This window comes from Haliotis rufescens, unplaced genomic scaffold, assembly GCF_023055435.1.
Source record: "Haliotis rufescens isolate VD_foot unplaced genomic scaffold, xgHalRufe1.0.p SCAF_21, whole genome shotgun sequence".
NCBI lineage: Eukaryota > Metazoa > Mollusca > Gastropoda > Lepetellida > Haliotidae > Haliotis > Haliotis rufescens.
In genome coordinates, this window is record NW_025963902.1 from 9787623 (window position 1) to 9812382 (window position 24760).

General features: G+C 40.6%; 1 long non-coding RNA gene across 1 annotated transcript; it reads left to right on the plus strand.

Annotated features, from left to right (window-relative positions):
- The first annotated feature begins 4499 nt into the window (after window positions 1–4499).
- On the plus strand, window positions 4500–11914 carry LOC125382895. The gene is made up of 3 exons (XR_007222555.1): window positions 4500–4613; window positions 10105–10248; window positions 10497–11914. It is a non-coding gene; the product is annotated as an uncharacterized LOC125382895 (long non-coding RNA).
- The last annotated feature ends 12846 nt before the right edge of the window (window positions 11915–24760 follow it).

A 24760-nucleotide genomic window follows, 5' to 3' on the forward strand; every position in this document is an offset into this window, starting at 1 on the left:
CGCGTGAGCCTGGAGTTATTTCCCTTTGACTGTCCAGCACAAGAGGCAGTTCCTGGGCTTTCATCAGCTTGATCATGAACACGATGGCCAGAGCTGTTGCTTTTAAATGATCACCACCTGAAACATGTGCCATCAGTATTTGTAACACTAACTATTTTCACATGTAGTTAAAGGCCTGTTGATATTTCATATCAATTTCCCCTTGAACGAAAGTCGTAATAGTACAAAACCTGGTATTCGAGTCCACGACCGGTGTATCCTGACATGGTCAAGGGACGCAGCTCGACTTAGTGAATGGCGATATCTCAGTTTACAGGGGGCCGCTATGCCAGAAACTGATAACATAACCAAACCATGACATCACACATCGTCAGTACTCCACTTTTGTGTACACACAACGATCCTTAATCACCGGAGGTGAGGTGAAATAGGGTTTAACGTCGCGTTCAATATTATTGCACTTATACAGCGATGCGCATACACTACTCCGGACTAATGCTGATATTATAGTGCAAGCTCAATGAGACACCTAGCAGTTTTACATGAATACCTCACTCACACACAACTAGTATACTGACTAGGAGCCGACCAGCCCTTGTTTTAGCCCCTTATGCACGTGAGGTGTTTATGTCAAAATTAGAAAATGTCAAATGTAAAAGTATGGGGAACTTACCGTAAGTTGCTGAAGCTGTGATACAAACTGAAATAAACGAACTTTGGGAAACTGTTCAACATGGTTGGACAACTCCCGACTCCATTCTTAACACGTTGTGGTGGAATAACACAATACTTTTTTGCCTTTGTTATGTTCGTCCTCTTAGAAATATGGATATGGTGATGTTGCACTGAAGATTGATAGTGATGGTCAAGAATATCTCGAGCTCATCAACACATCCATTCATTTTAGATATTTTAGAACTATAGCATGACCTTGCTACTGGCCAATACGACATCGTCTTTTGCTGGTTGCCCAGTCATGTTGGAATCACTATGGCTGATGCTGATGCTGATGAAGGGGTGGTCGGGTAGCCCAGTGGTTAAATTAAAGCGTTCGCTCGTCACGCCGAAGACCCGGGTTCGATTTCCAACACGGGTACAATGTGTGAAGCCCATTTCTGGTGTCCCCCGCCGTGATATGCTGGAATATTGCTAAAAGCGGCGTAAAACCATACTCACTCACTGATGCTAATGGCTGATGCAGCAGCAAAGGCAGCTCTCAACAAATTTTTGACACCACTTTTTGTACCATACAGCAAGTACAACCCTTTAATTAAATGCTATATCAAAGACCTAATGCAAAAGAAGTGGGACACCCAAGTAGGTACTAATAAATTACGTGCAATAAAACCAACTAACGGTTACACCTATTTGGGTTGTCAGTACAGATTTGAAGAGGTCATTATGCGACAATGTGGTATTTTCCATTCTCGTTGTACACATGAGTATTTATTAAAAGGTGAAGATCCTCCATTCTGCATCCCTTGTGATGAAAGAATCACGGTCAAGTACGTCCTGCTTGACTGTATTGATTTTTCCATCACAAGGGGTCATTATTTCTAGGTTTCATCCATAAAGGATCTTTTTAATGTAAGTTCTCGTTTAATTCTTGGGTTTTTAAAAGAAATATAGTTGATTGATAACTTTTGATCATATGTTTTGTAAAAAGTAGGTGATTTTAATTTGATAGAATGAATTGATAACTGAGATTGTTAGTTGCTGTACCTTCAAAGGCTGTTGAAGTTACGTACAATAATTGGCCCCTTGAGAGGGTACGTAAGTCCAATTTCATTCAAAGTATTCTTCATTTTTCATGGTTTTAATCGTAGAATAATTGTAGGTTTTAAATGTTTTGGCTTAAACTTTCTAACAATCACCAGTGGCCAGTGGGATGTTGTAAATTCTGCTGGGGCACCATGAAGGGAGCATATGTACCTGGTCCCTAGTTGCTGGTGATCTCTAGACCATATTTACAATGTCTCGTTTGTAATAGTCACATTTTTAATTCTACAACTGTGATAATCTAGTGCTTTCACTGTCCTTTGTCGGCAGATTGTATCAACTGTAATTATGTAGTATTACTGAACAACCTGATATAGTCACGATGTGTCTGAACTATTGCCGATGTGAATATAAATCTAAAGTCACTAACTCACTCATAAGTGTCTAGCCCGTAGTCAAACTGTTGACTTGTTACGTTAGTTCCCCATTGACAAGGTTAAAATATTACAGATGGTCATTTCTGGAGTTAATGTCGGTTCTTGTCGTTTGGTTTTCTCTTTAAAATGTTTTGTTATAAACTGTATATTTCTCATTTAACTCCTCAATCGAGACTTATAGTTTCGCACTGCGCCATTTTTGTTTCTTGAAAAAAGTGTATTCTTTTGCTTCGAAATGCAGTCTCGTAGCTTTTAAAAGAATATTTTCTGTTAAAGTTGATTTTGTATATAATCATATCTAAATGCATGATAAAGAATATTCGTGACCTTAAATATTTTTTGTTAATACAAAGGGTGGTGAAACGTCCCTGTGTGTTAGGTAGGGAGAACTTACACTTCAAAGTTTTACATTTGTAATGAAATAATGTAATTTCCAACTACGCAAAAAAGCATATGATAAATAGGGTGTTTCCTGTGTCTCGTGAAATATCACGTTTCGCTCAAGTCATGACGGGAAAAGGCGATATTTCCACTCGTGGCTAAAATATCTCCTTTCCCCCGTCACTCGATGAGAGACAACCGGATATTACACTTGACACATAAAACATGCTCTATAGGATCAATATAAACAAATTGTATTCATATTACTATATATGTCCCCCCTAATGGAGTGTAATGCACAATCAAGGTCTTTAATAATAGCTATTCCAACTTATGTTGTCATGTCCCAGTGAATATCCATGTCATATATCAATGTCTGGTCCATTAACATAGTACTTACAGATGGAATGAGACCTCATACAGCTAGCCTTGAGGCACCTATTGTTTCTACCGAGCCATCCAGGGGCTGTGATATATTCTGAGGAGGTAGTGCATCTGTGTTGTAGGACATCGACGGCAGCATCGGGCTCCTACTGATTAGCGTCGTTCAGAGAGGCCTGATATACTCTGAGACTGTAGTGCAATTGAACCTAAGAAGCGTTGAGAGGATGGTACTACTAGCTGTACTTCTCAGTTGCTTTTCCCTCACCCTTGGACAATCGGCAGACAAAAAAGTAGTGCTTGGTATTGGAATCAAGCTTTGCTCCGTTAAATGTATCCAAAGCGGCCTATGTATGAGTTTTGCGTATAACATTGACAGACTAGCGTGTCATTTTTCTCACGACGATGTAGGGAGTTGGTCGATTATGGAAACTGTTACTTACCCGAAGAACAAAGATCAAGTAAGTTTGTTTTTAAGTTTGAAAATCAAAATCTACTCCCTGTGAGCTGCATTGTTTTTGTCGAGATGCAATAGAAGTTCATAGCATTGTGTTTGCCAGGGATGTTTATAAATGTGTAATAAGGGGGCATGGGTGGCCCAGTCATGTAAGGCGCCGCGATTCGCAATGCAGAGTTGCGTCCCTGGGGCATGCTAGAAACATGTTTGTGGGCTCGAATCTCGGTTCTCCCCGATTATGTTTTTAGGTTTGTCTGCACCATACCCGTGCTCGTGGGTTTCACCGAAATGGTAGACGTCTGAGACCTGTATCACTTCGGGCTTTCCTCCCACATTAAACAGACACACCGTGATGTAACTGGAATAATGTAAAAAGCGGCATGAAAGCAAACTCACTCGCTCACTCACTGTGTAATGTAAGCAGTGATGTAAAGGTTACCATATTTAAATACTTTTGGAGTCAATTGACTAATCCAGCGTGGTACAGAACCTTCTAGGAGGTATACAGACTATATAAGGGGGAAGGGATGTCTCTCTCATCTCACATTACATCAAGACCAGGAGTTGTGTGAATATCATTGTTTTCACCCTTGATATCCAGCCAAGGTCTACTTTGGAAACCTTAATACTTTTGCTGCCAGCTGGAAAATATTATCACTGACATTTTTGCTTTCGCCACTGCTATAGTATTTTATACTGCCATTGCAATTGCACTGCCACTCTATTGTGTTCTGCCATTGTTATTACTTTTGCAGTAATTTATATTGATTTGTTAACCTAGTTAATTTTATAATATAATTGTTAATTGAATAGCATGCCCTTGTTGTTTGTTGGTTACACCATCAATTCATTTAGATTTTTCATTTGGAAGTCGGAACGCAACACAAGGAATTGATTCGGTAATTATATGGAACATCATCTAAGTTCAAACATGAAATTCAGCAATAAAAGTCCACAGTACAAAACAGTTCTGCTTTTCTCCTGCCATATTTTTGGTATACCGTACACTTATTGAAGCATTGGAAGGTATTAAATGAGAAGATTATATAGAAGAAAACTTGTTCTTCACAAACATCGACTTCTATAATATGACATCATGGACAAGATCAATAGCATTACTGGAGCTGGTTTTATAACATCTTTGTTTTAGTTTTCAGCAGGTGCGTGCTCCCTGGTGAACTGCAAATCGAATACTCGCTGTGTGGAGAGACGTCGTGGTGGCGCAGTCTGTGTTGAGGGTAAGACTACTTTTATTACCAAGCCATGGGGACTTTAAACTATGTTTGCTATATAAGACATTCTCGATATCAGTTTTAGAATATTAACATACAAAACGCTGTATCTGATAAATACTTTCTGCCCAACTGTATTGTAAGATTTAATGAAAGTTTCGATTTTCGAATCCATGAGAAGGACATACATACACCATTTATTCATCAGATAGCATTGTTTCCTTTGATAAACGATTCCGGGGTAGAATAGGTCTTCAGCAACCCATGCTTGCCGTAAAAGGCGACTATGCTTGTCGTAAAAGGCTCGCTTACTTGGTTGATGCAGGTCATCGATCCCAATTGCGTGGATCGATGTTCATGATGTCAATCACTGGATTGTCTGTTCCAGACTTGATTATTTACAGACCGCCGTCATATAGCTGTAGTATTGCTGAGTGCGGCGTTAAACAACAACAAACCAAACCAAACCTTTGATAAACGTGAGACCAGGAAGTCACATGGCGTCATTATCATTCCAGAATATTTCCTTACATTCTGTTGACAGCTCTGTCAAACAAGTGAAGTTCTCTTAGCTTCTTTCTTTGAACTTCACATGTGCACTTGACATGTGAATTTGCAAACATAAGGTCCTGACTTACATGCCAAGCTGTGTGAAGATCCGATAGAAAACCTTGTCTTTCATGGATGTCATTGACAAATATAATTATAGTAGAGCCGGTTAGGCAATACCAGCAACTTCAGCCTCCCGATTGTACACATCTGTGTACCTCGAAGCTTCAGGATTTTCACAAATGGGGTAGAATCTCTAAAGATTTGAGTATGGTTTGCTTAAGGACAGCGCTGTCCTTGTCTCGTACCAACTGCCGATTCCGTCGAGGGCGCACCTCCTGTTCTTTATAGAAGAGGTTAAGCCTGCTCCATCAGGCATGTATTATTTATTGTGTCTCACATTTTCTCTGGCTATGTCCGCTTCAATGGCATCAGTGGAAAAGACTGTGATACCTTGGCCAGAAAACAGATAATGTAACGCAAATGTTAGTTCTGTTAGCCATCAAAGTATCAAAATCAAGTTATGTGTGATTGTATTTCATTACATATTTATCCTTTCTATCAGTTGTGATCAGTATTTAAATGGATGCCAAACATTGATCTATAGAATATTCGAATCTTCAAAGATTTACGTTTTGCCTGTTGTTAAAAGCTAAAGGTGTAGCTGAGGGTGAGGGTTTAGCTGAGGGTGAGGGTGTAGATGAGGGTGAGGGTGTAGATGAGGGTGAGGGTGTAGATGAGGGTGGGGTGTAGATGAGGGTGAAGGTGTAAATGAGGGGTATGTCCAGATGAGTGCGAGGATATAGATGTGGGTGAGGGTGTAGATGAAGGTGTAAACGCAGGTATGGGAGTGAATAAGGGGTACGTGAATATGAGTGTGAGGATCTCGGTGACGGTATAGATGTGGTTGTAGATGAGGTGGAGGGTGCAGATGAGAGTGGGATGCAAATATGGCTGTGTACAGATGTGGATGAGGGTGTAGATGAGGTCGAGGATCTAGGTGATTGAGTAGATAATTGTGAGAATGTACATTTGGGTGAAGGTATAGATGTGGGTGAGGTTGTATTCGGATGCAGACATGGCTGAGGGAGTAGATGAGGGCGAGTATGTAGATGGGGATGCAGATGATAGTGATGCGGATGAGGATGTCAATGAGGTTTAGGTTCATTGACGTTGTAGACGATGTAGGTGAGGTGAGTATGTAGGTGAGGATTTAGATAAAGGTAAGTATGTAAATAATATTTAGGATGTAGGTGAAGCTGAGGGTGTAACTGAGCGTTAAGGTGAGTTGAGGGGAAATGGGGTTTAATGTCCCATCTTTTGACGTCTTTTGGTATGACGCGGTAGCGGAACGAACCCCGGACCTTCCCCTCTCCAGGAAGAGGCTCTACCACAAGACCATGGAGACGGTCTGAGGGTTAAGGTGTAGATGAGGATGCCGTCATGCTTAAGCGTGTAATTGAGGTGTGCCTTAGAAAATGGCGAGGGTGAGGGAAAAGATGTGAGTGAGGATGTAGATGGGGGAGAGGGTGAAGGTGCTTGTGTGTATGACGTTCAGGGTGTAGGTGAGGATGTATATCTAGATGTAGATCCCTTCCGAGATTCAAACCAATACTCCCAGAGTGAGGCACCTAATCACCAGCACACTAGGTTAACGATCAAACCCACTCAGCCACCGAGGCTTCCACAAATTGAAATTCCGACAACTGATAGTCCAGATCACTACTTTGTGTACTCCTCTGACAAGTGTAAATTGGCACGGCTCCTTTGGTCGAAAGCTATGAACACATAGCGATGCCATTTTGAAAGTGGTCAAATGTAATAGAACCTAGGACTTTACTGAGCAAGTGTTATCCGAAAGATAACATTTGTTACATTTGACCACTTTCTAAATGACATTGTATATTAATACCGCATATTGATTATATGTGAACGATATGCCATTATAAGAACAAAACACTTCCCACCATATTACACTGAATATCCATCTCAAATTTCACACAGCTCACATGGGTTATACTTTGCAAAAACCTCCAAATTAAAAAATACGAAATACCTATTTTTCATGAATGAAATATATACTAGCCACAAAATGATGCTGCACCAAGGACATCAAAACATATATCGGAACTACATGTGTACACACATACAGATGCAAACACATTAATTAGAGAATTGAATTGAACACACATGCGTGTGATACGTTTCGTGACGTCAGTGGTTTCGGCATGGGAACGTGCAACACGTTTGTGCATGTGCATCTCGATACAATTCGTGGGGCAGATGAATGTCAAAAGCTGCTGTCGATTTGGGAAGGTTAACAGTTTGACGCTTGATCATTCGGAAAGTAAACGGCTTATGCACCGCACATCATGCCCCGACTCACCACTGCACAATGTCATGAGGCGGTGGTGCCGAAATCACCTCGGTTGTAGTTGAGGACCGTTGTTTTTAAAGACGAGTCCAGACTTAACATTTCCAACATGTGCTCAATCCTGTGTCATGGAGAGGAATCTCTTCGGGAGATTCTTCCATGATGATTTGGGGTTGGATAAGTGCACTTCAGAAAACCTCTTTAGTTGTTGTACAGGGCAATATGACAGGTGTGGGCTACAGAAATCAATTTCTCGGACCACTGGCAACTCCGTTTCTTCAACGTGATGGCCCAGGATTGACATTCCAACAGGATAATGCCCGGACTCACGTGGCTAGGGTTGCTATGGCTTTTCTTCAACAGCACAATGCTCAGGTACTGCCATGGACTGCTAATTCACCGGATCTCTCCCCAACAGAGCACGTGTGGGATGAAATGGAGTGACGTCTCGCCGTGTACCAAATCCGCCAGATGACGTTCGTAATTTGGCAGCAGAGTTACAGAGAATATGCCCAGACATTCCGCAATGCCCATTAGATAGACTCGGCGCCTGCGATGCACTGCTGTTATCGCTGCACACGTTGGGCATATCCTTCACTGAGTTTGTGACATTGTTGCTTGACCCCTGCCCCGCAATTTGACTCGTAACGTCAACGTCATGGACATTAAACATGCTGTTCTGCCGTCTTCTTATGATCTCAATATCCACCTATTTTAGTTTACATGGAAACTTTTCATCGTTGTTATATTTTCGAATTAAGAAATAATTCAGACAATACACAGATTCTTTTTTGTGGCTGGTATATATTACTGAACAACAGAAGTTCCTGTGACATTGAATAAGATTTAATGCAAAGTTAAGTTTTACCAAATCTGAAACAATTTCGGCTTGCAACCGATAAAAGACTCCTGTAAGTGTTCAAATGCTTTAATTTGCCATACTGACAGAAAATGCTTGATTTCATAAAAAAACATGAACATGCCAAAATGTCAATTTACAAATCAATAGCGTGTGTGTCCACAACAAGCAAGCAACACATCTTCGTCTCATGGAATGGACAAGGCGTCGCACAAAGTCCTGTGGGATATCTGTCCATATCTACTGGAGCATGTTTCGAGGTTCCTGGAGTGTCTTTGGAACACGTGGTTGACGTCGACGGCGCCGATCCATCTCATCCCACATGTGCTCGATTGGTGAGAGATCAGGGGAGCAAGTCGGTCAGGGGATGACATTCACGTTGGTTTGCTGAAGAGAATCCTGAACAAGTCGAGCAATATTAGGCCGGGCGTTGTAATGTTGAAGGGTAATGCCTGGGCCATGACAACGCAAAAACGGTAGAACAACAGGGCCGATGATCTCGTTGCGGTAGGACTGTCCATTGAGATTTCTACCACTATCAAACGTGTCCTCTGTCTTGCTGTAATCCAACCCCATACCATAACGCTGCCGCCCCCGAACTGATCTTCTTCCATGAAACAATGACTGACGTCCGTACACTCGGATCCGTCCATCGCTGTGGCTGAGGTGAAAACGAGACTCGTCAGTGGAAAGAACTTGGCCCCACTGCATGGCCGTCCCAGCGTAGACGCTGTCTGCACCACTGTAGACGTGCTTGACGCTTGTTTCCTGTCAAAATGGGACGTCTGGCGGGTCTTCTGGCGACAATCCCTGCACATCTGAGACGACGACGTACGGTTTGTGAAGATATTCGTCGAAGGCCAGGGATGCTTCTTGCAGTCACTGTTGCTGGCTGGGATCGATTTCGTAGGTGTGTTGTTCGAATCCAATTGTCTTGTCGATTATTGGTTACTCGTAGCCTGCCACTCCGAGGATGGTCTCTGACGGCATTCGACTGTTGCCAACTTTGCCATAAACACCAAATGGTATTTCTGTAGACGTTAAATTGTCCTGCAACATCATGTTGACTCGATCTTGCTTCAAGCATACCAATGGCTCACAGACGCTCATTTTTGGACAGGCGAGGCATTTCGTAATTTTTAATAATTGTGTAATTTTGTTGTTTTTCTGACTGGTTGTTGTCGGCACGATGCTAAACAATGCATATCGAATCCCGTTAACGCACATGTTTTATACCCATTCTTGGGTAGTGAAATGAATGGGGCTTGCATAAAAGTCAACTTTTGCATGGAATGCATGCTTTTCTGTAACAGTTACGTTTTTGTGACTTGATTCCATACTAAACCAAACTTTACTTGAAAAATACACAAAAATATTGGTGTCACAGGAACCTTTGTTGTTGAGAACATATGTGCGTGTGCGTGTGTATTTTACTTCAGCATGCGTGATTTATCATTCTATATTATTGTATTATCGGTCGGTGGCCTGTAACTAAAATAAATTGTCTGTCAAGAAAAGTTCATCATTGAATATAATTAGAAATCACAATCGTGCATTCTATTTCATATCAAGTTTAGTCTTTATTTTTTTCGCTCGGGACTGGACAATGTGAATTAAAGTTTAGTTTGAATATGAATAACGTTTGCCATTCTAAATATATTTGTATGGTTAATGACTGACATACATCAGCCTGACACAACTGCGGATATGCACAGGTCACACTGTAAGCAGCACCCTGGAATCGGGATGCTTAACGAACTCTGATTGTCCAGCAGCCAGGAACTTCGTGTGCTTCACCCAGACCTGCAAGTGTGTACCAGGGTACAGCTTCAACCCTGACAACAACAGTTGTGTAAGACGTGAGTCAGTTTTTAACATACATGCCTAATATAATAAGGCCTTTGTGGCTGCGATTCTGATGACGTACACAGAAATTGTCTGAGCTTGTCAGCAGTACTAATGATCATGTCAACTGTGTTAGATCACTCAATGAGATGAACATGTCATTTGATCGGAAAGGTCAAATGTGTTGTTCATGCTATTCTATTTACAAATATTCTCACTGTGCTTACTTGCAATATTGTTTGTTGGACAATATATTTTCCAGGTTGCAAAAAGTATGGCAATGGATTTACCACATACCAAGGCATATGTATACACGACAACAATGACAGAACAGAAAGAAATAAAACTGCAAAGGAATGTTCTGAAATGTGCAGCAGTGAGAAAGCATTTACATGTCTTACCTACGATCGCTCTCATGAATTTGGTGGCGATGTCTGTCACCTTTCAAAATCTGGGTACCTAGATGTTTCTTGGTTCATGAGAGAGAAGGGAGAAGAAGGCTGGATGCTTGCGGTGAGAAACTGTGCGTAACAGCAGAGGCGTCAACATTGTTGCTATCATATGAACATGTTCCTCCTTTTACTCTTTATGATTCATTGACCCGTGAAGATCCGGGATAGAATAGGTGTTCAGCAACCCATGCTTGCCGTAAATGGCAACTATGCTTATCGTCTGCATGATGGCATGTCCAAGGTGGGGATTCTGGGTGAAAATTGATGCTAAGCCACATATGCTGGTCGTATCAGCTGACCGATGGTTCATCGATAAGATTGAAGATCAAACCATGTGATGTTTCATGTAGGAATTGGAAAACACATATTGTAATATTGTATGCCATATTTTCTTTATGTCTTGTTGTTTGATTGTGAAAACGTCATTAACAATAACAGGATGCCTTAACTTCATTCATGACTCATTTACTAATCCATGATAATGTGGAAGCAATCCAATGATAAATACATAATGTCCAGAATACTCTTGTGATAAATGTGAAATGTCCTTTCTCTGTTAATTCCTTTGTAACTCAAAGTACTCTCTCACGAGCATTGTATACCTAATGCAACTCCTCATTGCAGTTTTGAACGGTTGAATTTGCTACAATTAACCTTATAACAATAGTATCTATTTGCAAATATACTACCAGATTTACATAACTATCAAAGTTTACTGTTTTATCTGTGGACTGTAATTTTTATGTTGCATATCTTGATCATTTTTGATTTATAGATACTATATCAGTGACATTGAGTCGCATAAGCTTCAGTTTGGAAAATGTGCATGTACAGTTTGAATAGTTTTTATGTATGTGGAACACGAATATCAGTTGCTCATAGTGTGCACCAGACCTAGGTCTCCACAATAAGTTTACTATTTTCTCCAGATATGTTTACTATTGTAAATTATAAATTAACAATATCCCAAATTAGAGAATTGGATTGTAAGTAACACGACACAAAGTAAATGTCACTGACACTGGAATAGTTTTGTCTGTTTTTACCCAAAGATATACTTTGTAACTTGTATACATTCAAGATTGTATGTGAACTATATACTGTAAACGCATTGATTGTGTACTCCAAAAAGAAATAAATTAAAAAAAACACACTAAATGTCACGTCGTCATTCTATCCGTTGCAGTGAGTGAATTTAGCTTCTAGCAATATTCCTGCAATATGAATGCAGAATGTAACCATGTGGGGAAGCAAACTTGGCCTACGGCGTGACGAGCGAACGCTTCAACCAGTAGGCTAACCACAACCCCTCTATCTGGTGTAAACTGAGTTTCCTCTTTACTGATATTGCTCTCTGTCGAAATATATGTTTGGTACAGAATTATATATGATAAATATGAGTAAGTTAACTAATAATGAACAACAATTGTAACAAAATGATGGACAGAGAACACGCGATGAGGAAGTCAATTAACAGGAAGCCATTTATACCAGATTAAATTACTTGGTGGTATGATTGCAAAAACTGTTGCTTTATGAGTTCATCGCACGCGGATGGGATGACATAGCCTTGATCTCTATTTACAGAAGGCTTGTGGCGTCAAATGTGGACTGCTTCTGCTAGTTTCGTTTAAGAGACGTCAGGGAGGTTGCTGGAGCAGATTTGGATGTTTTCCCAATTGATGATGTGATGGGGGCATTTTCTGATTTACTGTCTGATTTGATGGATGAAGTTTTGTGCTCTTTAATGGGGCGGGATGCTTCACCTACATAGGATTGTCCACATCCACAGTCAATGTGTAAACTACATCTTTGTGTTTTGGGGCTTTGGTTGTGTTTCTGCCGTTGGCTCTAAGTAGGGTAATGTTTGTTTGTTTGATTGTTTGTTGTTTAACGCCGCAATATTCCAGCTCTTTGACTGTGGTCTGTAAATAATCGAGTCTGGACCAGACAATCCAGTGACTGACATCACGAGCATCGATCCACCAAATTGGGATACGATGACATGCGTCAACCAAGTCAGCGAGCCTGACCACCCGATCCCGTTAGGCGCCTCTTACAGCAAGCATAGTCGACAAACGACAAACATGGGTTGCTGAAGACCTTTTCTACCCCGGATCTACCCCGAGTGAGTAGGGTAATGAGGGCGATGAAGCCAGTGACGTATATTGGCTGGATGAGGAAAGCTTTTCCTTTGAAGAGGAATGTGATGCGGAAGGGCGCGGATTCACGTTAGAAGGTCGTAGACAAGGGTCTGGGATGGAGTACAGAGGAGATGACTTTGTCGATGAGTTTGGGTGTCAACGGAAGCACACATAGCAGTTTGTAAAGGAGTAAAATAGCAAATTGTCAGGATACATACGAGTATGTGGCATTAAACCTTCCTGTAATTTGATTTGCTGAGACCATCAAATTTGACCTTTCCGGGACTATTTTCATCTGTTTCATTCATAAGCTTTTATTTTAAAAATAAATTATCCAAAAAGGTTTTAGAGATGTTTTCGTGGAGACATATATCGATAAAATACACCTGAGATTAAAATATACATATTTCGCTTGCAAACATCCAAATAATTATGGCTGAACGACTAACCCCACCGATTACGCCCTTAAAAGCAATGATTTAGTGAAAAGAAATGGCAAAATTACTGTAAGGGTTGTGAATGTATGTTTGTTTGTTGTTCAAAGCCGCACTCCAGCTATATGACGGCGGTGTGTAAATAATCGAGTCTGGACCTGAAAGTCCAGTGATTGATATCATGAGCACCGATCAACGCAATTGGGAGGGAGGTTGCTGGAGTAGATTTGGATGTTTTCCCAATTGATGATGTGATTGAATCTCTTTGAATCTGATGTTGATACTTCACCTACATAGGATTGTCCACAGTCAAAGTCAATCTAATAAACTACATCTCTGTGTTCTTGGGCTTTGGTGGTGTTTCTGGCGTTGGCTCTAAGTATAGTAATGTTTGTTTGTTTGTTTGTTTGTTGTTTAACGCCGCACGCGGCAATATTCCAATCTTTGACTGTGGTCTGTAAATAATCGAGTCTTGACCAGACAATCCAGTGATTGACATCATGAGCATCGATCTACCCAATTGGGATACGATGACATGCGTCAACGAAGTCAGCGAGCCTGACCTGTTCTACTCTGATCTTCGCGAGTAAGTAGGGTAATGACTGGCGGTGGAGCAAGTGAGGTAGGTATCAATATTGGCTGTATGAGGGAAGCTTTTCCTATGAAGAGGAATGTGATGCGGAAGGGCGCGGGTTCAAGTTAGAAGGTCGTAGACAAGGGTGTGGGATGGAGTACGGAGGAGATGACTTTTTCGATGAGATTGGGTGTCGACGGAAATTCTGGATCTCAGGTTTGTGGTCAGCGGAATGGTTAGTTGTCAGGAATGTAGTACTATCTAATGTAAGCAGTGGTGTGGAGTCAAGTGTAATCTGAAATCTTCTAGAACAGGGAGACTAACCCAGCATGGTCACGAACCTTCTAGAAGGTATTTAGACTATATGAGGGAGCAGAAGCGTGCTTCTCTCATCTGACATTATATCCAGATCAGCAGGTGTATGAAGGTCATTGTTTTCACCCTGGATATCCAGTCTAGGCCTATTTGACAAGCTTAACCGATGTTGCTACTAGGTGAATATTGACATTTTGCTATTGTTATAAGGTTAAAATGCATCTCAATAACATCAGAAAATGGTAACAAAATTGTAAGAAATCGAACCGTTGATAACTGCAATGATATAGCTGCATTATATATATAACGTTCGTGACAGAACTATTAGCTAGAAAGGAATTAATAGAGAAATGACGTTTCACATGATTTATCACCAGAAAGTTTCCGAACACTTTGTATTTATCGTAGGATTGTTTCAACATTATCTTCGATTAATTAATGAATCATGAATGAGGTAGGATACTTTTCATTTGCAGAATCAGGAGGTGAGTTACAAAATCAATAGAGAGCTCGAGATGCTCAATCTGGCACGATTACGACACACATGAGTTCATGGTCAGATCTAACTTTTATCGAATCAAATTGAGGCATCGCTACATGTGACAAAGAAAGGTTAAACTCGACCTCATTCAAAAGATACGTTTAGCACTAGTAGTGGTGCTCGGTGTTTGGCAGAGACTGCGGCAGATCGATACCACTCTGTTTGACCAATCTATGATGAGTCTAGCCTGTCTTATGTAGAAGTTGTCTTTGATGGACTGGAGCGGTATTAAAAGTATGTGAGTATAACTTATGTTTTGTGTTTACTCCAGGCGAGTGCAAGGGCCGGTACATGACTGTTGGTAGAGACAGTTTAGAGTAAGATAAGAGTCGATAGACCAATCACTCCTTGAATAAGATGACCCAATGCTGACCAAACGAGTTGCTAGGTCATGGCTTACCTTGCCTTTGACGACATGGAGCGACAATAAAATAGATAACTGTAGTAGGACTCAGTTAACCCCAAAACACAGTTACGACACTATTGACACTGCTATTGTATTTTATACTGCCATTGTCATTGTACTGCCACTATATTTTGTACTGCCACGATATTTTGTACTGAGCCAGAAGACCAGTCAAACGTCCCTTGTTCACTCATGCCCATAAAGCGGCGCATTTGGTATTGTCTTATCAACGTCTAAACTGGAATATCGCATCATGGCGAAGAGTTCGTTTTTTTATGAAAGTCAATTTCACGTGTTTTGAGGCAGGAAAATACAACCATAACGACACTCAAGAGAGACCTTTCCGTTTGGTGGGGGATCGTGAATGGTATGGGGATGAGGTTCATTCAATTATCATCTTGACATCATCACTGTCTAGGGTGATCTGAACGGAGCTCGACATCAACATGTCATCAGGGAGACTGCAGTTATCCCCTTTTTGAACAATCATGCGTTGGAAACTAGACCTGTAACTGATGATAATGCTAGACCTCACAGATCACGTGTTCTGGTATTCTTACGGAGGCATGCCATCGCTACACTTCCTTGGCCAGCAAGAAGTCCAGATCATAATCCCATAGAACATATGTGGGACATATTAGGCCGTCAAGTTCGACAATTCACCTGGAGCTGCTGCAGTGGTGCATACGGAATGGGCAATGTTACGTGTCCACCTCCAAATTGTAACATTAAGTTTTCCCAGACATCAACACGCAAAAGAATTCAGTGTGAAACCAATACATAACAAAGAAATGTAATACAATTTACAAGTGTATTATAAGATTAACTTGGTTTACAAATTAATGCAAATAGCTACATAGTTATTTCAACAGCAGTACACAGTGGAGTGGCAGTACAAAATATAGTGGCAGAACAATGACAATGGCAGGATAAAATACAATAGCAGTGTTAATAGTGTCGTAACTGCGTTTTGGGGTTAACTGAGTCCTACTACAGTTATCTATTTTATTGTCGCTCCATGTCGTCAAAGGCAATGTAAGCCATGACCTAACAACTCGCTTGGTCAGCATTGGGTCATCTTATTCAAGGAGTGATTGGTCTATCGACTCTTATCTTACTCCAAACTGTCTCTATCAACAGTCATGTACCGGCCCTTGCACTCGCCTGGAGTAAACACAAAACATAAGTTATACTCACATACTTTTAATACCGCTCCAGTCCATCAAAGACAACTTCTACATGAGACAGGCTAGACTCATCATAGATTGGTCAAACAGAGTGGTATCGATCTGCCGCAGTCTCTGTCAAACACCGAGCACCACTACTAGTGCTAAACGTATCTTTTGAATGAGGTCGAGTTTAACCTTTCTTTGTCACATGTAGCGATGCCTCAATTTGATTCGATAAAAGTTAGATCTGACCATGAACTCATGTGTGTCGTAATCGTGCCAGATTGAGCATCTCGAGCTCTCTATTGATTTTGTAACTCACCTCCTGATTCTGCAAATGAAAAGTATCTTAGCTCATTCATGATTCATTAACTAATCGAAGAAAATGTGGAAATAATCCTAAAATACGAAGTGTTTGGAAACATTCTGGTGATAAATCATGTGAAATGTCATTTCTCTATTAGTTCCGTTCTAGCTAATGGTTCTGTCACGAACGTTATATATATAATGCAGCTATATCATTGCAGTTATCAACGGTTCGATTTCTTACAATTTTGTTACCATTTTCTGATGTTATTGAGATGCATTTTAACCTTATAACAATAGCAAAATGTCAATATTCACCTAGCAGCAACATCAGTTAAGCTTGTCAAATAGGCCTAGACTGGATATCCAGGGTGAAAACAATGATCTTCACAAACCTGCTGATCTGGATATAATGTCAGATGAGAGAAGCACGCTTCTGCTCCCTCATATAGTCTAAATACCTTCTAGAAGGTTCGTGACCATGCTTGGTTAGCCTCCCTGTTCTAGAAGATTTCAGATTACACTTGACTCCACACCACTGCTTACATTAGATAGTACTACATTCCTGACAACTAACCATTGTCGAAACACAATGCTATGAACTTCTAGTAAATCTTCATAGACAGAATGCAATACAATTACAATACTGTTTAGTAATAAATTACACTGCAATACACCAGCTACAATATCCCGAATTCAAGAGCAACTCATGGAATTAGGAGGCGTCTGGCGGCAGTCGTTCGTGTGCAGGGTGCTTACACCAAGTATAGAAGAGAACTGTGTTTCTTGCATCTACTGACATTTTAGTTTAGGATTCCGTCGATACAGACTGGTTGGGCAGGTTAGTATTTATTGTGTGACAAAAGTAATTTCCACTTTGTTTTTAGTGCATTTAACGTCTTTCTTCAAAATGACAACAATTCAGAGTAAATGTCAATGTTTCAGTTCAAACTTTTGTTTTCTTCACGATTAATTACTCCAGTAAGCAGTAAACAGCATTCCATACTGTTACTGACTATGCATCCATGGTGTAGTGAACAGAGCATCTGCCTGGAGACTGGAAGTATCATATGTCTGAGTGGGGTATTCATGTTAAACTGCGGCATGGCATCTCATTGGGCTTGCACTATAAAATCTGGATAAGTCGCGACTAGTTAAAGCAGACACACCCCATACATGCTCCACACACACGTTCATGTCATATAAATGCATACTCCTGAAAGCAACGTTAAACCTAATTTCACATTGCCTCATCTCTTTATAGTGAAAGTACGTCAGTCCAAAAGCAACATTTGTAGTGTTATTTTATTATTTTACCCCTGAAAGAATTACATTGGCATCAGGCTAGACTGGTCTCATGGAAGTCATAACAAGAGGCATGTGTACAATAACTCGAGAGTGTTTGAGCAAGTGTGTTCCTCACAGACGTCCAACAAAAGCTATAAGATATTGATAACAGTTTCTTTGCTTCAAGAGCAGCTCGTTCAAGGGGAATCTCAAGAGGGAGGACTTGACGTTCTGGCCACCGTGTCTAAATAGACCCATGGTGCAGGGTAGATCACTACAGAACATTACATGATGTATTCGGACATGTCTATCCTATACACGTTTTACCGGCATGTCGACGTGACACAGAAACACAATCAGGTATACTAGAACTGCTCTATCCGTTTTAAGTACTACTGGCGTGACGAGGTTACACCAGAACCTCTTTATCCGACAAATTAAAACTGGCGTTTCGACGTTACGTCAGAACACCATCAGGTACACTAGAACTATTGTACGTTCTATAATTATAACCCGCATGTCAAGGTTACAGCAGAATACAACCAGTTATATTAGAACAAGTCTATCCTATACACGTATTATCGCCATCTTGAGGTAACGCCGAAACATTATCATGTTCATAGTCTGACAAAATAGATGTATTACCATGTAAATAAAAGCGACATAACCCTTTCCATATTCAATAGAAATCGATTCAACAGAGTCGATTGTACGATTCTGACTATATCATGAGCATGTCTTCATGAATCACTATCACATAGTTTAAATACCAACGGTTCGCGAAAAGTGTTTGCTGCCCCACCAGTGGCATCCGTTGCAAACACATACAAAGGCAAGTCAATTGTTCACCGGATACAACACGAGAACATATGATACAAGTGAAAATACATCATTTTTGTCACTGATGCGTCAAATTTGGAAATGACCTCCACATGTCCACCATAAAACTTTTTGAAAGCTTTACCGAGGACTTGAATGTAACCTTGATCAAACGACTTTGAACAAGAGTCGTATAACGCAGTTTGAAATCTTGGTAGAAAGAACATGCGCGATTGTACCTCAAACGTTGTGAAATGTAGACATCAGGGCTGGAGCTGCAGCAATATTGCTCGACACAAAGGGACCGGTGACTAATGGAAAGCTGAAGTCATCTCTCTTGTCATACAGTCTTGTGGATAGTGTTTTGTCACTCTGAATCTTAATGCATAGATATAAACAGATGAGGCGTTCTCACTGGTCTCCTAACTATCTTGTTTTGTCGTTGAGTGTTTGAAGCATGGTCTTAAGGGCACAATGGTTAGTCAGACGTCTTTCAGCTTTTTTACATGTTTGGTCATGTTTTTCATGATGCTTCCAAGTTTATTTTCCCCACTGGTTGACGCTTAAGCTGCTTCACCAGCCCGAGGAACCCCTTTAGTGTGTGAAGCCAAATAGAAGGGGACAGAATAGGAGAAATTCGTAAGAGAAATGTTGTACTTCTTGTAGAGTGCAAATCATTCAGACCAGAGAACTTTTTCGAACATCAGTTGGATTCCAACATGTTCGTGCTCTAGTATGTCTCTCATTGTACAAGATATATTCTTGATCATCACTATCAGTCTTCAGTGCAACATCGCCCCAATACATATTTCTAAGAGGACGGACATAACAAAAGCAAAAACGCATTGTGTTTTTTTCACCACAAAGTGTAAACAATGGAGTCGGGGGCTATCCAAACATGTTGACCAGTTTCCCAAAGCTGGTTTACTTCAGTTTGTATCACAGCTTCAGTAGCTTTCGGTAAGTTCCCCATACCTTTACATTTGGCATGTTTTAATTTTGGCATAAACACCTGACGTGATTTAACAAATTCTGCATCAAGTAGGATTGACTTTGGATAGTTAAGCCGTTTCAAATAGCGAGCGATACTCGACTGAAATCCCCTTATATGCATCGCCGCTTGGTTTCTTTGCATACATGAAACATTTTGACAAAACTTGGTTCAATTCTACTGAGTGTATACATTAAATAGATCCGGTAATGTGTGTGCATGTAATCTGTGACCGTTTGCACAGCACATTTGGTTTTCTTGGCCATGGTCTCATTTTCCTCTTTGGTCAGAAAATCGCCAATTTCCTTCTTCCAAATCATATGCGTTGCATTCTTATTTGTCATAGTGTCTTGTTCAATGTCATCTTCTCGAAATACTTCATGCAGAAACTCCCGAGATAGGTCCAATTGGTGATTTGACACAGTTTGCATTTCTCATAGGGTTGTTTCTACAACAAACATGTTGAACGTGTTCAAAGGTCTAATAATGTCCCAAACCCTTCCAATCCCATAAAATCCGGGGTAGAATTCTGCATTCATATTGCAGGAATATTGCTAGAAGCTAAACTCACTCACTGGAACAGATGGAATGACGACGTGACATTTAGTGTGTTTTTTTAAATTTTATTTCTTTTGGGAGTACACAAACAATACGTTTACAGAATACAGTTCACATACAATCTTTAATGCAAACAAGTTACAAAGTATATCTATGGGTAAAAACAAACAAAACTATTCCAGTGTCAGTGACATTTACTTTGTGTCGTATTACTGATAATCCAATTCTCTAATTTGGGATATTGTTAATTTGTAATTAACAATAGTAAACATATCTGGAGAAAATAGTAAACTTATTGTGGAGACCTAGGTCTGGTGCACACTATGAGCACTTGATATTCGTCCTCCACATACATACAAACTATTTAAACTGTACATGCACATTTTCCAAGCTGAAGCTTATGCGACTCAATGTCACTGATGTGGTATCTATCAGTCAAAAATGATCAAAAATGATCAAAATATGCAACATCAAAATTACAGTCCACAGATAAAACAGTAAACTTGGATAGTTATGTAAATCTGGTAGTATATTTGCAAATAGATACTGTTATAAGGTTAAAATGCATCTAAAAAACATTTGGAAAAATGGTAGCACAATTGTAGCAAATTCAACCGTTCAAAACTGCAATGAGGAGTTGCATTAGGTATACAATGCTCGTGAGAGAGAACTATGTGTTACAAAGGAATTATTAGAGAAAGGACATCTCACATTTATCACAAGAGTATTCTGGACATTATGTATTTATCATTGGATTGCTTCCACATTATCGTCGATTAGTAAATGAATCATGAATGAGGTAAAGGCATCCTGTTATTATTAATGATGTTTTCACAATCAAACAACAAGACATAAAGAAAATATGGCATACAACATTACAATATGTATTTTTCAATTCCTACATGAAACATCACACGGTATGATCTTCAATCTTATCGATGAACAACAACCAGTCCCTTTAGGGTACGCTGACGCGCCATCAACCAAGTAGTCGAACCAAACCACTCATCCTCTGATACGACCGGCATATGTGGCTTAGCATCAATTTTAACCCGGAATCCCCACCTTGGACATGCCATCATGAAGACGATAAGCATAGTCGCCCTTTACAAGCATTGGTATTCTTGACATAATGTATTTATCATTGGATTGCTTCCACATTATCGTCGAGTAGTAAATGAATCATGAATGAGGTAAAGGCATCCTGTTATTATTAATGACGTTTTCACAATCAAACAACAAGACTCGTACGATAAGCATAGTCGGCTTTTACGGCAAGCATTGGTTGCTGAAGACCTATTCTATCCCGGATCTTCACGGGTCAATGCATCATATAGAGTAACAGGAGGAACATGTTCATATGATAGAAACAATGTTGACGCCTCTGCTGTTACGCACAGTTTCTCATTGCAAGCATCCAGTCTTCTTCTCCCTCCTCTCTCATGAGCCATGTAACATCTAGGTACCCAGATTTTGAAAGGTAACAGACATCGACACCAGGGCCATAATAGCGGTCGTAGGTAAGACATGAAAATGTTTTCTCACTGCTGCACATTTCAGAACATACCTTTACAGTTTTATTTATTTCTGTTCTGTCATTGTGGTTTTTGATACTCATGCCTCCGTAGTTGTGTCAGGTTGATGTATGTTAGTCATTTACCACACAAATATATTTAGAATGGCGAACATCATTCATATTCAAACTAAACACTAATTCACATTGTCCACTCCCGAGCGAAAAAAAAGACTAAACTTGATATGAAATAGAATGCACGATTGTGATTTCTAGTTATATTCAATGATGAACTTTTCTTGACAGACATTTTATTTTAGTAACAGGCGACCGGCCGATAATACAATAATATAGAATGATAAATCACGCATGCTGGAGTAAATTACACACGCACACGCACATATATACTCAACAACAAAAGTTCCTGTGACACCAATATTTTAGTGAATTTTTCAAACAAGTAAAGTTTGTTTTTCAATATTGTAGCACATGTATGGAATCGAGCCACAAAAACGCAACTGCTACAGAAAAGCATGCATTCCATGCAAAAGTTGACTTTTATAGAAGCCCCATGCATTTCACTACCCAATAATGCGTATAAAAACATGTGCGTTAACGGGATTCCATATGCATTGTTTAGCATCGTGCTGACAACAACCACTCAGAAAAACAACAAAATTACGCAATAATTCAACTTTACGAAATGCCACGCCTGTCCGAAAGTGAGCGTCTGCGAGCCATTGGTATGCTTGAAGCAAGATCGAGTCAGCGTGATGTTGCAAGACAATTTAACGTCCACAGAAACACAGAAACACCATTTGGTGTTGGCAATATGGCAAGTTTGCAACAGACGAATGCAGTCAGAGACCATCCTCGGAGTGGCAGGCCACTTGTGACCAATAATCGACAAAACAATTGGATTCAAACAACACACATACGAAATCGATTCCAGCCAGCAACAGTGACTGCAAGAAGCATCCCTGGCCTTCGACGAATATCTTCACAAACCGTACGTCGTCGCCTCAGATGTGCAGGGATAGTCGCCAGAAGACCCGCCAGACGTCCCATTTTGACAGGAAACCACCGTCAAGCAGGTCTACAGTGGTGCAGACAGCGTCTACGCTGGAGGGCCATGCAGTGCGTACAAGTTCTATTCACTGACGAGTCTCGTTTTCACCTCAGCCACAGCGATGGACGGATTCGAGTGTACCGACGTCGAGGTGAACGTTACGTCGATCATTGTGTCATGGAAGAATATCGGTTCGGGGGCGGCAGCGTTATGGTATGGGATGGGATGGGATTACAGCAAGACGGAGGACTCGTTTGATAGTGGTAGAGGGAAATCTCAATTGACAGCGCTACCGCGACGAGATCATCGGCCCAGTTTTACCGTTTTTGCGTCGTCATGGCCCAGGCATAACCTTTCAACATGACAACGCCCGGCCTCATATTGCTCGACTTGTTCAGGATTCCCTTCAACAAAACAACGTGAATGTCATCCCCTGGCCGGCTCCCCGGCTCTCACCAATCGAGCACATGTGGGATGAGATGGATCAGCGCCTTCGACGTCAACCACGTATTCCACAGACACTCCAGGAACTTCAAAACATGCTCCAGCAGATATGGACAGATATCTCACAGGACTTTGTGCGACGCCTGGTCAATTGCATGAAACGAAGATGTGTTCTTGCATTGCAACCATTGGTGGACACACTCGCTAATGATTCGTGAATTGACATTTTGGCATGTTCATGTTTTTTATGAAATCACGCATTTTCTGAAGTCAGTTTGGCAAATTAAACCATTTGGACACTAACATGGGTCAGTTGCAAACCGAAATTGTTTCCGATTTGGTAAAAACTTAACTTTCCATTAAATCTTATTCAATGTCACATGAAATTTTGTTGTTCAGTAATGTATACCAGGCACAAAAAGAATCTGTGTATTGTTAAAATTCTTTCTAAATTTCAAAATATAACAACGCTGAAAAGTTTCAATGTAAACTTTCATAGGTGGATATTGAGATAATAAGAAGACGGCAGACCAGCATGTTTAATGTCCATGACGTTACGAGTCCAAATGAGGGGCAATGGTCAAGCAACAATGTCACAAACTCAATAAAGGATATGCCCAACGTGTGCAGCGATAACAGCAGTGCAACGCCGGCACCGATTCTATCTAATGTGCATGGAATGCTTGTGGAATGGCTAGCCATATTCTCTGTACGATATCAATCAATCTGTTCGGAAATAACTATGGACTTTTGTTGACATTCCGCGTAACGTTATCTGAAACTGTCTGTTGATTGACGTGTCCATTAATGTCTCCATGACTTTGCGTACAATTACCATGCAGTGCTGTCAATAAGGGAGACATTGTGATCATATCACTAATTCCACCTGCAATGACGACATTTTCTCCATCAGCACTTCGTGATAGAGATGGATTGAAGTGAGCAGGGATCAGTGTACTGATGGTGGTAGTTAAATGGTGGTAGTGAAATTCGTATTTTCTCCACACCTTCAAATCACCTAAGGATATGAGTATTCTTCATACTGTCGCCATAATGGCGTTCCTCTCCCCGTCTGTCGGGTCGGATATTTATGCAGAAGCACAAAGTTTACATAAGTCGCTTCTCCAGCAATACAACCTATTGATCCTCCCTGTCCACAACCTGTCACAACCTGTGAATGTTAGCGTTACATTTGATCTGTCCAGGATCAAGAAGGTCGATGTTGTCCTTGGGCTTCTAACTGCAGATTTATGGAAAAAGGTTCAATGGTATGACGCAATGATACAATGGGATCCTATAGGACATGGAAATATTACGTCCTTGAGATTCGAAAGAAAGACGATTTGGACACCGAATATTGTCATTCAGGATACTCTCGATCCAGCTCCGTATCTTGGCTCTGATGAACAGCAGGTTCTCATTACCAACCAGGGACGTGCAGATATCTATGTCCAGACCAGCGTACGAATCCCTTGCAATATGCGTGTTACTGCGTTTACCTTTG